This window comes from Sus scrofa, chromosome 1 (assembly GCF_000003025.6).
Source record: "Sus scrofa isolate TJ Tabasco breed Duroc chromosome 1, Sscrofa11.1, whole genome shotgun sequence".
Classification (NCBI taxonomy): Eukaryota; Metazoa; Chordata; class Mammalia; order Artiodactyla; family Suidae; genus Sus; species Sus scrofa.
In genome coordinates this window covers 267,045,961-267,061,595 of record NC_010443.5, presented here as the reverse complement: position 1 = coordinate 267,061,595, position 15,635 = coordinate 267,045,961, and the positions used below count along the sequence as shown (strand labels likewise).

At 48.9% G+C, this 15,635-nt stretch overlaps 1 protein-coding gene across 2 annotated transcripts in view; it reads right to left on the bottom strand.

Moving 5' to 3' along the window:
• The window catches only part of MVB12B (multivesicular body subunit 12B), a 172,332-nt gene that overhangs the window by 44,195 nt on the left and 112,502 nt on the right, over positions 1-15,635 (bottom strand). The window lies entirely within an intron of this gene.

Here is a 15,635-nt window from a genome sequence, read left to right as displayed (position 1 = left end):
GGGTTGTCTGCAGTGTGATCGAAGCAGAGCAGAAGAGGGAGCTGTCCTTGACCCTGCCACAGCCCCCAGCCCACGCGAGGCTAACACGCACGGTGTCTGCTATTGGCAGAAGCCCTGAAGGCCATGACATGCTGAAATCTGTCATCGTGCTCAAGCATAACTGGAATTTCATGAGTGGGGCGTCTGGTCAGCAAGTCAGCCGGTCAGACACTCAGCACCTGAATGTCAGCCCACCTGGGACACTCCCTACGTCTCTCTTGCACTAGCAGTAACTTTTTTTTTTTTGGTCTTTTTGTTGGGCCACACCTGTGGCATATGGAGGTTCCCAGGCTAGGGGTCTAATCGGAGCTGTAGCCACCAGCCTATGCCACAGCCGCAGCAACGCGGGATCCAAGCTGCATCTGCGACCTACATCACAGCTCACGGCAATGCCGGATCCTTAACCCACTGAGCGAGGCCGGGGTCGAACCTGCACCCTCATGATTCCTAGTCGGATTTGTTAACCACTGAGCCACAATGGGAACTCCAATAACTTTCTAGAAGTTTCCTAAAAAAAAAAAAAAAAAAAAAAAAAGACCCCAACAAAGAGCCAAGTGTTGGTGCTGGAAGGGAAGAGGGAGTCCAAAAGGTCTGTGGGAATGAAGGGGTGTCTCGGGCTGAGGCGCCGGGGAGGGCCGCAGAGCTGGGGGTGCGCCCGCTCACAGCGGGCCAGAGCGGGAAGGGCTGGTGGGCCTGCAGGGTGAGGGTGTTTGCAGAAAGTACAGACTCTCAAAGGTGGTTCAGGACAAAGCAGGGACTCGGGGACAGTTCCAGGACTAAAGCTGGCTTGAGAATTTGAAGAGGCCCTTCTGTCTCTGATATTTCACAAGGGGAGTTGGGGAGGGCTCGGCCGCCTTGAGCAGAAACAGCTCATCGCAGATGAAACTGGCCTCCACTGTAAGGAAATGCAGTCTCAAACCTAACGTCCGGAAGAAAAGGAAGCTTCAAGTTCAAGGCAGCCTAAGAACGACGGAACCTTTGGCTCTGCAGCGTCTTTAGATTCTTGGCCACATTCTGAGCACCCTGAGGTGGGGAGCGGGAAGGGGCAAGGTGGGAACCTGAGCCAAGTCCACTGACAGCCGCACTAGGAAAACCTGGGTCTTAGCCCAGTTCTTTTTCATATAAACAAAACCCACAGTTAAAATTATTATTAACAGTGATGTAATATACGGAGGAATTTATTTAAATGACAAAATTTATTTTAAAAACTTTATAAATGATGTCAGCTTTTACTTGTAGAATCATTAGTTCTAAAGGTTCACCAAAACGTTTCATTTTATGTTACTAGGTTTTGTGGGAAAAATTATATGCTAAAGAGCGGGGGTTTGTTTTTTGGACGTTCTGGCAGCATGTGGAAGTTCCCGGGCCAGGGATCGAACTCACACCACAGCAGTGACCCAAGCTGCTGCAGTGACAGTGCCAGATCCTTAACCGGCTGCGTCACAAGAGAGCTCCTAAAGAGCTGTTTTTAAATTTGGACATTAGGGAATATCCTGGAGAATCATCCTTTGAAAACATTTACTGTTCTAGAATCACCAATGACAGCAAAGCCCAAAGCCACAACGGAACACTAGAAGCACAAAAATCCACTCTCACTGTAATTATTTAGCTTTGTCTTTGCAGGGCTAGAGACGTGCAGGGGTTAAAATCAACCAGGCCCACACGCACAGCCACCACTAACTTATCCTTATTCTTAGGTGCGAAATCCCTTTGGCTGTGACCAGGGCCACTATCCCATCTGCCCAGCACCAGACATGGCGGCTGCCACAATTGCAGAGACTGGGGTTTGCAGGAGTTGCCAAAGAGCTGTGAACAATGCCCAAACACAAGATATTTCTTCAGTAATTAAAAGAAATCAATTTTGTCCCACCAGGCTCTGGCTGAACAGAAATGAGCCTGGGGGAAGCGGGAGGAGGCTGGGGCTGTGCTCTTCGTGGTGGGGCAGGAGCTGGTAGAAGACTTAAGAGAACAAAGCGGGGGCGGTCTCGGAATCCTTGCAGTTAAGAGGACCAAGGGGCAGAGCACACACATTTTAAACGGCCAAACTCCACCTTTCACACATGTGCAAAACCTCAGGAATTTCATTGGAAAAACGATTTCAAAAGTAATCTTTGAAGTTTGAAAATAAAAGCAGAGCGGCAACGTCTCAGCATCGAAAGAGGTTTCAAACTGCTGACGGGACCAAGGGAAGGCGCTAGTGCACGTCTGTCTCCAGATGCTTCCCCGGTTTCACCTCATCTCCTCCGGGCTTAGATTTTCCCTCCGGGACCCGACCTACATTTGTTTTCTCTCACGTCGCCATCTCAGGGCCCGGAGAACCCGCCCCGCAGGCCTGGATGGTGACAGGGTTGGTAACGCTGGTGATCCAGAGAGGAGGGGCCCAGGTGTGCACTGTGTGTGTGTAAATACGTGTGTGTGCACGCACACAGGTCGTGTGCATGAGAAGGTGGTACAACAAGAAGATAGAAACCGGAGTTCCCGTTGCGGCGCAGTGGTTAACGAATCCGACTAGGAATCATGAGGTTGTGGGTTCGATTCCTGGCCTTGCTCAGTGGGTTAATGATCTGGTGTTGCCGTGAGCTGTGGTCTGGGTCGCAGACGCGGCTCAGATCCTGTGCTGCTGTGGCTCTGGCGTAGGCCAGCGGCTACAGCTCCGACTGGACCCCTCGCCTGGAACCTCCATGTGCCGCGGGAACAGCGCTGCAAAAGGCAAAAAGACAACAACAACAAAAAAAAGAAGACAGAATCCACAAGAGCCCCCTAGGGGAGCAGAGGTCAGTGTGACTGTCCTCAGGCACGAGGCCCCAGGGACACGGAGGGCCAGCACTGCTTGGGAACGCAGCTCCTTCCCAGTCAGGGGCAGAGAGGAAAGAGTCACTGGAACTTCCAACCCCAGAGTTGTCAGTAAACCTCCAGACTAGTGGTTGTGGCAGATGGTGATGGCACCCAGGGTATCTCTGCTGCCTCGGCCAGACCCCTGCCCCCACCCCAGCTCTCCCTCTCTCCTCCACGCTCGTTCACCAGGAAGCTCCTGCTCCGGGCAGGGCTGCTGAGGACCAGCTGACCTGGGAGGACTCCCAGGGGGGCGGCGCCTTCATGGCTTTGTGTACATGACAGAGGCATGGGCAGAAATAGATGCTCAATAAAAACCTGCCAAGTGGAGGGAACTGGGATCCCATCCTTGCATGACTCACGGCTGACCAGGCACTACATGAGTCTTTTCCTCGTGGTTCGTCTCACCAGCCCCACCTGACAGAAGATGAGCTGGAGCTGGAAGGTGAGTGACCTGTCCTGGGCGCAGAGCCGTGACATGAATCCGGGGCTTTAGAAACGAAGCACACTGTCCTGGAACCACCCTCCCCGCCCACAGGAGCAGGTCACTCGTCCCAGAGAAAGCACTGGACCCCAGCCTGCAGATGCAGCGGGAAGAGAAGCCCCCGGAGCACTACGGCTTCACAGCGCCTTCCTTTCAGGCTCTGCCAGCAGCTTCCCTTGAACTTCTCCTCCTTCCTAAGATATTTCAACAATTATCCCAAGCACTTGAGCCAAAAAGCTGACCCAAACTCCAACCCACTGCTCCCCAAACACAGGTCTGAGAGAGCCCAGGTGTGGGGAAAGGGGCTCAGGTGACTCCCCTCCGCGGGCGGACACACGTTCTGCCTGTTACCCCAGCACAGAGAGGCTGACAGCTGCCTTGTTACATCCAGCAATTTTCGGAATGGAACCAACTTCCAGAACAGCCAAACAACCTGGAGCCCCCTGGACTCTGCTAATGCAGCTGCGCCCGAATCGCCGAGCAGACTGTGCTGCCGCGGGGCCACCCCTCCCCAGTGCCCTGGCCCGCACAGCTCAGCTGTGCCACCAGAGCACCAGGCTTCTGCGGCCCAGAGTGAAGCAGGGTGACTGGCGGGGGCGGGGGGGGCAGGGCTTTGGGTTTAATAAACGACTGGCTGAAAGGAACCATGCTGAGCACGCTGGTTGTATCAGGTGTGCATCTGCGTGTGTGCGGCCATGTGGATGTACAGGTGCCCAAGACAGGAAGGCCCCCTCAGGGCACCTGGCAGCCTCTCTCAAGAAGGCACCTTGTTTTGAAGGTCTGAACAAGGCTCTGAGCGGCGCCCCCGCATGCTCACGGGGCTGATGGCAATGGGGTTTTCACCCAGCGGTCACTGAGCGGGGAGAGGGTCCAAGGAGTGAAGCAGTGCGCCTCTCATGACCTCCAAGCCCACAACATCCCAGGCGTCCCCAGTCACCCAGCCCGAGTGCAATTTACACAGGGACTCAGCCGACAGCTGGGGATCAATCCCACGGCACACCTCATCTGCTCTTTCTATTCCACCGGCTTTCCACCGCTCACCTGCGACCAGAGGCTGGCGTTCTGGAGCATCTTTAAAGCTAAAGCAGAGAGAGAAACAGACCCTTTCAAGGACAAGGATCCTGGGCGCCCAGCCAGGCCCCAAGTGTTCTGGAAGGCGGCGACCAGGGCCGCCCCACCTGGAGCTGCCTGTGGCCCCTCTCGCTCCTTTCCTGGCTCCTGCCCCCCCCCCCCCCCGCCCCGGGATGGGAGAACTCCTGCTACAGTGGGGCTGGGGATGCGGCTCAACTGAACCCACGTCTCTCAGAGCCCTGCTGTGGCCTGGTGCCTGGGGCCCTCCTGGGAGCTCTGAAGGACCTGTGGGTGCAGCCAGCTCTCAGGACCGTGCCCTCAGCAAGGGCCCCCCTGTGTCCCTGACACTTTCCTCCACTGAAAGTGTGCAGAAGGGCCTTTAAGCCCATGTCCTCCTCCTCCTCGCCCCCTCCCCCAGCCCACTCTCTGCTGCTGCTGTGGGCCAGGCCATGGATCTCAATGAGTCTTCCTTGTATCCTCTGAGGACACTGTCAGTGCCTCCCTTTCTGTTCCTACAACAGAGGAAACCGAGGCCCAGATGGTGAGGCGCCTGCCCCGTGATCACAGTTTGGTGGGAAAGGCAGAGCGGTGGCAGGAGACGGGTCCTCCCAGGCCCTCTGCGTCTCCTCTGACCCTTGCCCTTCCAGTGATGCAAAGAGGTCAGCAGCAAGGTCACAACCCAGGGTGGAACAACATACTTCCCCAGCCCTTCCGCGGCTTGTCACCACGGGGCCTTGCCACTGGTGGGCGAAAGGCCTGGCGGTCCAGATCCCTGCTTTCGTGTCTCCCATTTCAGGCTGGGGAGGCAGCTGGTCTGCACCCACAGCCCCACAAGACCTCCCTGAGATCCCACAGCTGCTCTAGTGACCACAGCACCAAGTGCCAGCCCTGAGCGAGGGCTAAGGACCCTTTCAGCCTCCGCAACACACTAGACACTAGAATGTGGAGATTAAGAGGAGATGCTGGACTCGCCCGCCTGAGTTGTGGGACTGAGTAAGTTAACGAAGCTCTCTGTGCTTACATTTCTGCATCTGTAAGCCAGGATTAATGACCTGCACCCCTTAGGGCTGTTATGAGCACAGACACAGTTTGGCTAAGGCACTTAGGGGCCGACACTTTGTAAATGCTAGGTAAGAAACAGTTGCTGTTATTATTACTCACTTCCAAAACACAAAAGAAAATGACCGACGTCTGTTTTGGAAACGCTCCATCTCCACGCACCCCCCCCCCCCCGCAACCCTACAAAAGCCAGTTTCCTGGAAATACTCCTCATACAGGGAGGGAGCAGGACAGGGAGGGACGGTGTCCCTGATCCACGAGGCTGCTGTGACATGACAAATAAGCTGCAGGCTGACAATGTCTCCAAGACATATTGGAGTTTACTTTGTTGCCTGGGCTTGCCATCTGTGCCACCCCAACGGCAGCGCTGGGAGAACGCGGCGGGGGCGGTGGCGGGGGGGGGGTCCACCCGTCCCCGGGAGGCTCTGCAAGCTCAGCAGGCCATCGGTTAGGCTGCTTAATGAGAGGAATGGACTTTTCCCACCACCTTCCCATGGAGGGCCTGGGGTTCTGGCTCTGCACAAGGCAGGGGACCCCAGGGTTCATCATCGAGTGAGCCTCCTTGCCCTGGCCTCTCTGCTGCCACCCTGCTGGGACACAGGTGGCCCAGAGGGGAGAGCAAACGGTGATACAAAGTTGACCGAGGGGCCCTCACAGTCAACTCGGACACCATAAACACCCGGAGGCTGGGGGTACAGAGACTGACGAGGCCAAGCACTTCCCCAGGGAACATCCAGCCCAGGAAATGAGAAAGAAACCTTAAAGGGAGAGAGTGAGAGGCTGCGGCCGAATTCTGCAGAAGGCGACAGGGACACCCTCACGGGGGCGCTGTGGCGATTTACTGGGTGACCCTGGGAAACCCACTAACCTCTTGGAACTTCTGTTCCTTATGTATAAATTGGGATATCAGTTAAATAAGTTCTTGAAAGCCATTTCACTCAACACACATTGACCATTATTCCTGAAACTAAACAGACGTACGTGTCACTTGCTCCTCTGTGGCAAGGTGGTCCAGGGAGCACAACAGTCAGTCCTTCTCCATGTGGGTAAGGATACAACAGTCATCCCAGCCTGGGCACAGCGGCCCACAGGACTCAGGGCTTCCCGGGCCCAGGCCAGCCCTTCCAGGCTCAGAGACAGTCCAGGGTCTCCGGGCAGACAGGCAGGAAGTGGCTGATTTGCCCGTTACAGGCTGTCCTGTCCTTACTCTTAACCATGAAGGATGAACCTCTGGCTTCCTCTGGAGACGAGCCTCAGCAAGGACGTGCCTGGGCACTTTCACCCTCACCTGCAACCACGCTAATGAGCGGAAACTAGGGAGGCAGTGCCTGTCAGACACACAGCCTGGGGAGAGAGGGCCGCTGCCCCTCTGGGGCCATCCCCAGCTGCCAGGCTCGCTCCGTGGACCTCTATGCTGTATGCCTGTGGTCACCGAGTCTTCTCCAGTGACATCTCCACAGGCAGGGGAGGAGACGGCCACACGGAGCACCATCCCCTGTCCCCCAGGCTCTGCCAGGCAGGGTGTGTGTCATCAAGCAAACCTAGCCCCCAGGAGCTTCTCAGTAACTGCTGAAGGAGCAGATGACCTTGTGACTTCTCGTGGCCCGAGGATGATATAGGAACAAGGAGCCCTGTGAGCCCAAATGGGAGCAGCTGCAGGTTACTGGATGGCACCCAGCCCTGATGGGGGTGCCTCCTGAGCCTCTATTCTCTCCCCCCGTCGCCTTGCCTCGTGTTCCTGTGTGTGTGCCTGGAGTATCGCTAGGGAACATGGCAAGGCTTAAACAGCCCTTCCAATGGTCAAAGTTTTAGAGTAAGGGTCTTGAAGTAATTTTAAAAAATGAATTAGTTGGTGTTTCACAATGATCTCTAAGAACAGCACAGTAGCCACAACCAGCCCTTGAGTTACAAGGTAACTATGTGGCAAGGAAACACTGAGCAGGGGAGCTGGCACCATGTGCCGGGGTTGGGGAGACTCTGAGAGCAGAGCTCCTGCCTCCAAGGAGTGGACAAAGCTGACACAGGGCAGCTGACGTGCATGCGCAGGGCGCGTGGGAGACGTGTGCTCACGCGTGGGTACACAGGTGGGCTGGACACGCTCGTGGAAGGAGCCAGGGGAGAAGGAGAGCCACCAGGGATGGCCGACCTCTGGGGAGAGCTGGGGCTGGAGTGCAGGGTGGAGGCTGGCGAGGGGGTGGAGGGGGACAGAAGGCTCTTCAGGGCAGGAGAGAGGCCAGAGCAAGGCCCATGTGGGCAGCGGCCCGAGCGGAGGGAGGCGTGGCCGAGCTCACAGGGCCCCTGCAAAGGGCTCGAGAGCCAACGTGGGACAAGAGCCTTAGAGAACCAAGTGCCCAAAAGAAAAATGGATCCAAAGGGGGGACTTTTATCTTGATGAAAGGTAAAAATACACAATCGTAAACCTTTATGGACCAAATAACACTCTGTTGAAACAGAAGCAATGATCAAAATGATAATGGCATAAGAATAAATTTATAAAAAACAATAAATGCTACAATTCTTTGGCCATGGACGAAGCATGGATGGATTACACGTATGTGGGTGTGGATCCCTTCACCCTACATGATCAAATAACGGCAGTGTGTGTGCCAAACGCTGTGCCTTACAGAAAAAGACGTATTTGCAGGTGTCAACGGAACATTTACTAAAACTGATCACATACGAGGTGACGAGGAAAAACTCATAAGTGCGAAAAAATAAAAAATTACAGAGGTCACATTCTCTGACCACCATGCAATAAAGTCAGAAATTCATAAAAGGTTAAACAGAATCCCACTCAGAAAAAGTTTTCTAATATTTGAGTCAGAGGCAATCAAAACCAAAATTATGTATTTATAAACGCAATATATACATCCATCCATCCCTCATTTATACATATATCAGAATCCCATCAAAGTAATACACAAGAATATTTACATAACTTTAAATACGTTCACTGTTTTTATTAAAAAAATTTTTTTAGGCCATGCCCAGAACACGTGGAAGTTTCTGGGCCAGGCATCAAACCCATGCCACAGCTGTGACTCAAGCCACAGCAGTAACAATGGATCGTTAACCTGCTGTGCCACAAGGGAAATCCAAAATACTTTTATTAAAGAACAAAAAGAACTGAAAACAAAACAGGTGGTCATTCAACCCAAGAAGCTATAAAAAAAACCCAAAAGCCAAAAGCAAGTAGAAAAGAGAAACTAATAAAGATAAAATTAAAAAATGAAATAGAAAGCAAAAACGTAATGCCTTTATAAATAAATAAAAAACGGGTTAATTGAAAAGATAAATAAAACAAAGCTTTACTAAGAATAACTAAGAAAAGGGGGAAAAAACACACAAGGGATATATATGACCACAGACATATTAATTTTAAAACCAAAATAAATTCTTAGGTACAATTTTGTACCACTAAATTTAAAATTTAGGTGAAATGGCTGATCTTCCTTTCCAAGAAGATATAAATGATAAATGGGAGTTCCCATCGTGGCTCAGTGATTAATGAATCTGACTAGGAACCATGAGGTTGTGGGTTCAATCCCTGGCCTCGCCCAGTGGGTTAAGGATCCGGTGTTGCCGTGAGCTGTGGTGTAGGTTGCAGATGAGGCTTAGATCTGACATTGCTGTGGCTCTGGTTTAGGCCGGCGGCTACAGCTCTGACTAGACCCCTAGCCTGGGAACCTCCATATGCCGAGGGTGTGGCCCTAAAAGGAGAAAAAAAAAAAAAGACAAAAAAACAAATGTGACTCATGAAGAAGCAGAAAGCCCAAAACAAAAATCAATCTTTTTGAAAGAAACTGAAATTGTCATCCCTCCTCCCAAAGTACCACTAGGTTCCCCAAAGGCTTCCAGATTCATTGAGGTTTTTTGTTTGTTTGTTTGTTTGTTTGTTTTAGGGCCGCACCCACAGAATATGGACCCCCACAGGCTAAGGGTCAAATCGGAGCTACAGCTACCGGCCTAAGCCTCAGCCACTGCAACACCAGATCCGAGCTGTGTCTGGGACCTACACCACAGCTCACGGCAACACCAGATCCCTAACCCACTGAGTGAGGCCAGGGAGCAAACCCGCAACCTCAGGGTTCCCAGTCAGGTTCGTTTCCACCGCGCCATGATGGGAACTCCCATGTAGTTTTTAAACGGAATTTTTTTTCATTTTCTCCCCCCGCCCCCGACCAAGAACAGAAATTACAATATTTATTTATTTATTTTTCAGCAAGCAAGCAAAGTCTTTATTAAAAAAAAAGGCAAATAGCTCCCAGGGCTGCTGGGAAGGAGAAGAAGAGCCCCCTTCTCTATTGTGCCAGAGGGATTTTTATCTCTTCAAGGTGGGGAGGGGCGCCAGCGTGGGGTCCAGAAGGATGTGGTTTTCGCCCACTGGCCTTGCCAATTACCTGTATCGGTCCTTATCCAATAGGGGTCTTTGGGTAGGAAATGTCCCAGAAGTTTCCTGGGTTCTTGGTCTCTCTTTTCTTAGAGTAAGTCACCATTCCTCTCATTTCTTTTTATCAGTTGAAGAGTGGGTTAGAGATTCGCATTTCCTATAGTAAACAAAGCCTGTGGGGAATGCGCATTTCCTGTAATAAAACAAGGCCCCTGTCGGGGTGACTCCCTGGAGCCCTTAAGCCACAAATGTTCATCAATAGCCATATCAAAGAATGTATCGGAGCCCATGTTCCTACACTGACTACCGAGTTAATATTCTGTCTCAATTCCAGAAATGACAATATTTAAAAAATATTTTTGCAGTTCCCATCGTGGCGCAGTGGTTAACGAATCTGACTAGCACCATGAGGTTGGGTTCGGTCCCTGGCCTTGCTCAGTGGGTTAACGGGTCGGCATTGCCGTGATGTAGGCTGGTGCCTACAGCTCTGATTCCACCCCTAGCTTGGGAACCTCCATGTGCCATGAGTGGGGCCCCAAAAAGATAAAACAAACAAACAAACAAAACCTTATATTTGAAAGTAAAAACTGATTCTTAGATCATTCAAAAATAATATCGTTAACTATTAAGCCCAATACCAAAAACCCTAACAAGTAAAGCAGCTTAAATTTGAATAATGCACCAAAGTAAGATTTATTTCAGAAACACAGCAATAATTTTCTAAATTATCAAAATAATTCATATCAATAAGTTAATGTATTGGTAGATTCTTAAGTTATTTGCATACGAAACTGAAAGTAGTGTCTGAATTTTTGTGAAATCCCAGGAAAATAGAAATAAAAGAATCCTTCTTTTAGCATGATTAAACTCTCTCCTAAATTACCAGCCTACCTCAGACTTGACTGTGGGACACTAAAAATATCCTCACTGAGATCGGGAACCAGATAAGAATTCAAGCTACTGCCACTATGATCTGCGGCTTTGGATGTTCTGGCCAAGAATATAAAGCAAGAAAAAGAAATGAGGTATAAATGTTATCAAAGAGATAAAATCATATTTGCAGATGACATTGTTGTCTACAGAGAAAAAACCTGAGTAATGAATTGTAAGCCACTGGAAATAACAAGCAGAGAGGTGGCCAGCTACAAAATGAATATTCAAAAACCAACAGCGGTATGGGAGTTCCTACAGCAGTGGTTTGGGTCTCTAAGGAGGTGAGGGTTCGATCCCTGGCCGGCACAGTGGGTCAAAGGATCCAACATGGCAGCCGTGGCTCAGATTCATCCCTGGTCTGGGAACTTCCACAGGCCATAAACAAAACAAAACAAAAAAACCCCCAACCCAAACCCAACAGTATTTAAAAAAAATATATATATATATATATATATACATATATATATAAGCAATCCCCAGTTAAGACATTATGGGCAAAACAACAACAACAAATTTAAAACCTAGGAATTAGATAATCAGGAAGAAAACTATAAAACTTCACATGATATAATGGAACATAGGAATGAACGGAGAGTCACGTCACATTTCCAGAAGGAAAGACCAAGTATTTCAAAGATGATCATTCTCCCCAAATTAAGTTATAACTTCAATATTTTCTCAATCGAAATCTTGAAGGTGTTCTCCTTGGTACTTAAAGTGATTCCGGAATTCAACTGGATAAAAAACTGAGCTAGAATTACTAGGAACATTTTGAAAATAAACTACAAAGAATAATAAGACAAGATATCAAAACATACACATGTATAATACTTAAAAAGCTGTGGTCCTCCCATTAGAATATGCATTCAAGCCAATGGAACAGGATATAAACCACAGAAATATAATAAATGACAGGAGCTTAATATAAGATTATTTTCAAATGAGTTGGTAAAAAATGATTTAATCAGTAGTCCTGGGACAATGATAAATAGTCTGGAAAATATAGTTAGATCCTTATGTCGTATTTCAAAACAAGTTACAGAAGAAATTTAGATTTAAACATTAAAAAAGAGGAAGGCACCAGAATATACCATGAGAACGCTTTTCTAAAATGTGATGGCAAAGGCACAAAAAATAAAGGAAAAGCAAAATTAAAGGTCAAACCACAAACTGGAAAAAGGCAGCAACGTGAAAAACAAAGAGAAAAAAATAAAAAGACCTTGTTCCTTAAGGAGTTGCTGCAACTCAATAAAGCAAACGCCAGACTTCAACAGAAAAGAGGGAACAGGAACAGAAAAGGCCTGGAAGGTAGGCAGGGATGGCCGGTCCCCACTGGGAGCCCCACTCCTCACTCTCTCACCTTTCAGATGGATAAGGGGTTTGGAAGACAAGGGCCCTTAGCAAGGCTTCAGGGAAAGCGAGCCTCTTTGGCACATGTGGACGTGCAAACAGATTCAACCACTGGGTGGGCAATCTGACATCACACATCAAAGTGTTTAAAAATGCACCCTTACCCTAAGGAACAAAGACTTTTCCACAGGAATGCTCACCAAAGTATTGCTTTGAGAAGGAGGATCACCTAAGTGGCCAGTCGGAGAAGACAGTTAGAGAAAGTGCCCTGGATCCAGGGGCAAGGCTGTGCCAAGCGCCGCTCGCCCCAAAGGAGGCTCTGGAGTGACGGAATGACGAGAAAGGAGCAGGCAAGCCCTGTGCATCGAGTGGACATTTTCAGAAATAAAAATAAGCTACCGCTACACATAAAAAACATGGATGAATCTCAGAAACATGACACCGAGTAACACACAAAGCTACATACCAATGATCCCACTTATGGTACAAGAGACACATGAGTGACTGGCAGGGACTGGGGTAGGGGTGGGGGCAGGAAATGACTGGAAACCGAACCAGAGAACTTTGGGACGTAACGGAAAATTCCATGTCTTACTTCTGGCTGTAGTTTATCATGTGATTCAACATCTGTCAAATTTCATTAACTGTATACATTATAGTTTTAATAATTTCATTATGCACGTATTTACTAACAGTGAGTTTTTTTGTATGTTAAGTATACTTTAACAAAAAACTCGGAGGAGATGGTTAGCTAAAAATATACTTTTATATAAAAATATATACTGTATTCTATACCCTAGAATAACTTTCTCTCGATAATGGGATTATGAGTGATATTTATTTTCTTTGCTATGTTTTTATGCACTTCCCAACTTTTCTACTTTTATAAATCAGAAAAGGTTATTTTTCATTAAAAAGTATCAATGAGCTGTTCTGTCTAGCAACAAACTTTTTTTCAGGTTCTTATAGGAACCACTGAGTCCCACGCCAGCCCTGAGGCACAACTTTCTGGAGCACCTCTGTTCCAGCCCTTGCCAGGTGCCTGGCTCTCAACAGGTGCTCAGGAGGGGTGGGAGGAGGGCAGAATAGCAAGAAGGACCCCCTGGCCCCAGAGCTTCATTCTGCGGCTGGAAAAACTGAATCCCAGGCACAGGAAGTGACTTTCTCAAGTTTGGAAGTGGTCAAAAAGGAGCCTTAAATCCCAGAGGGCAGTGCTATTTCCACCACACTGGAACACCTGTGAAAACCCCTGGGCTCATCCCTAACCATCCCAGGAGAATTCAAGCTCCTGATGCGCAGAAGGTCAGGGACAGACGCCTAGGCCAACGTTTCCTACACTTAAGGAACCAGTATCTCATGTCCCGTCCCAGCTTCCCTTGTTTTTTTCTGGTATAATTACTGACTTTATATTTTCTGAAAACTCACTTCACGTAGTTTAAAATTTAAAATGTTACTTTTATCATTTTAAACTTAATTTTTCTGAATTTACTTTTTAAAACTCAGAGTGACCATTTCTGAGCATCTACGCCCACTTGTGAGAGGCTATGGAGCAGGTCAGGCCACGCGGACGAGGCTGGGCAGGTGCCTCTCCACGTCTGAGCAGAGGCTCGGAGAGCCACTGGGCGTTTCTTCCAGGTCTCCTGCTCTTCCCCTCGCACAGCCCAGCAACAGCACGGTGCACACGGGAGCGGCCCCTTCTGCCTGGGTCCCAGACAGAGATGACTCATGGGGCAGGACCCCCTCAATCTGCAATCACCAGCTGGGACCTCGAGTGACGTACAAACGGTGGTATTGTACGCCACAGCCACCTGGGAAGCTGTGTGTTAACTGCAGCATCACCAGCAAAGACTGATTAACACACCAGCTGAAATCTCCACAAACCTATCCGCTGATACGCTATTAGGGTTGAAAGGAAAAATTTTCAAGACCATCCGCATCTCACAGTCCTTCACGGGCACACACCCATCTTTTGGGAAATACTGGTACAGCCTGAAGGAGGGAGAAGATGGGTACCAGAGGAGATGGAGAGAAAGCAGCAGCTCCAAAGGGAGGCGACTCTAGGGCCACACAGACACAATTCAGAGAGCTCTGAATCTTCCCCTAGGAACTGTAATTGCACAATTCACCACACTCGTGTGGGTGTGTGTGTACACCTGCTTTAAGAGTACACATGGATTGTAAGACAGAGTCAATATTGAGAAATGGTAAAATATATAAGAAAGTACCCCTGAGAGTCCAGGGATATTGGGAAGCACGGGGGAAATCAGGGTCAAGGGAGATGACTGCATGGCCAGCTAGTTCCCTAAGTGGTGACGCTTCATGGTTTAACCTTCCAGCTACTAATTCTTAAAACAAAACCCACTCTGACCACCGAAACCGACAAGGTCCTCGCCTAACCTGCAACAAGTATGGAGACACCCTGCATGGCGGATACCACGCACATACGCAGGACCTTCACTCAGCTCTATCCTGCTCCAATCATTAATGGTCCACTTGTTTGGCGCAGGTAAATTACATTTGCATATGCAAATTATGTCTAAATAGTCTGTGCTATTAATGTTATCACTAATTACATAATAATAGTTCCCAATTTCCACACGGATCAAACTTACAGTTTTGTAGCTATTAGGGAAATTGTGCTTTGTAATTAAGATAATCCTCATTTCCAGATGCTAATTAACTATATAATAATTAGTCTCATTCACTAATGCAAATTAAGGATTTTCATCTTTATTGATAAAGGAGTTGCTCCTTATCGGCTAAGGAAAGATAGTCCTAGAAATCTTGCAGAGAAATACTTTTCCCCCTCTAAAGGTTAAAAGGTAAATCCATTTTTATCAGTCTCATTTGAGAATGCAAATGAGGTCTGATTAATCCAGTCAAAGATAAATGCGCTGGTCTTATTTCAGGACAGGATGTATAGCTTACCGAGTTCATTTCTTTTCTGCTTATAACTACCCAGATAAACAGAGTCACAAGCAGAAGTCCTCCTAACGGGAGTGATTCATCTGTGGTCAGAGGAGGGCCGGGTGCTAAGTGTCTCTTGACTGCACCATCTTTTGTTCCTCCTTCAAGGACCATGGAAGGCATCTCGAAGAAAGCTGGGTCTTTAGGGGTCGGCCAGAGCGCGAAGGAGCAAGAAGAGATTTTTGTGAGTAAATACAGAGGAAAAAAGGGAAAGCTACATTTGCTTGGATTAAGTTTTCTGTGCTCTGAACAGAATACAAACTGGCACCTCCCATCGTGACTAATGAGGGCTGCCTCTGCGAGAACAGAAGGGCTGACAGCCAGCGAGGCCTAGTTGGCAGGCCCCAGCCCAGGCCTCGCCGCATTCATCATCCGCTAAACCAATCCACCAATTCCGTACCACCATTTGTCATTAATTATGCTAATCAGCACACCATTACTCTCTGATGACACTGTAGCTGTTATTAGCTAGTTATGGCTTTTCAAAAGCACAACTGATTGTGCATGCAC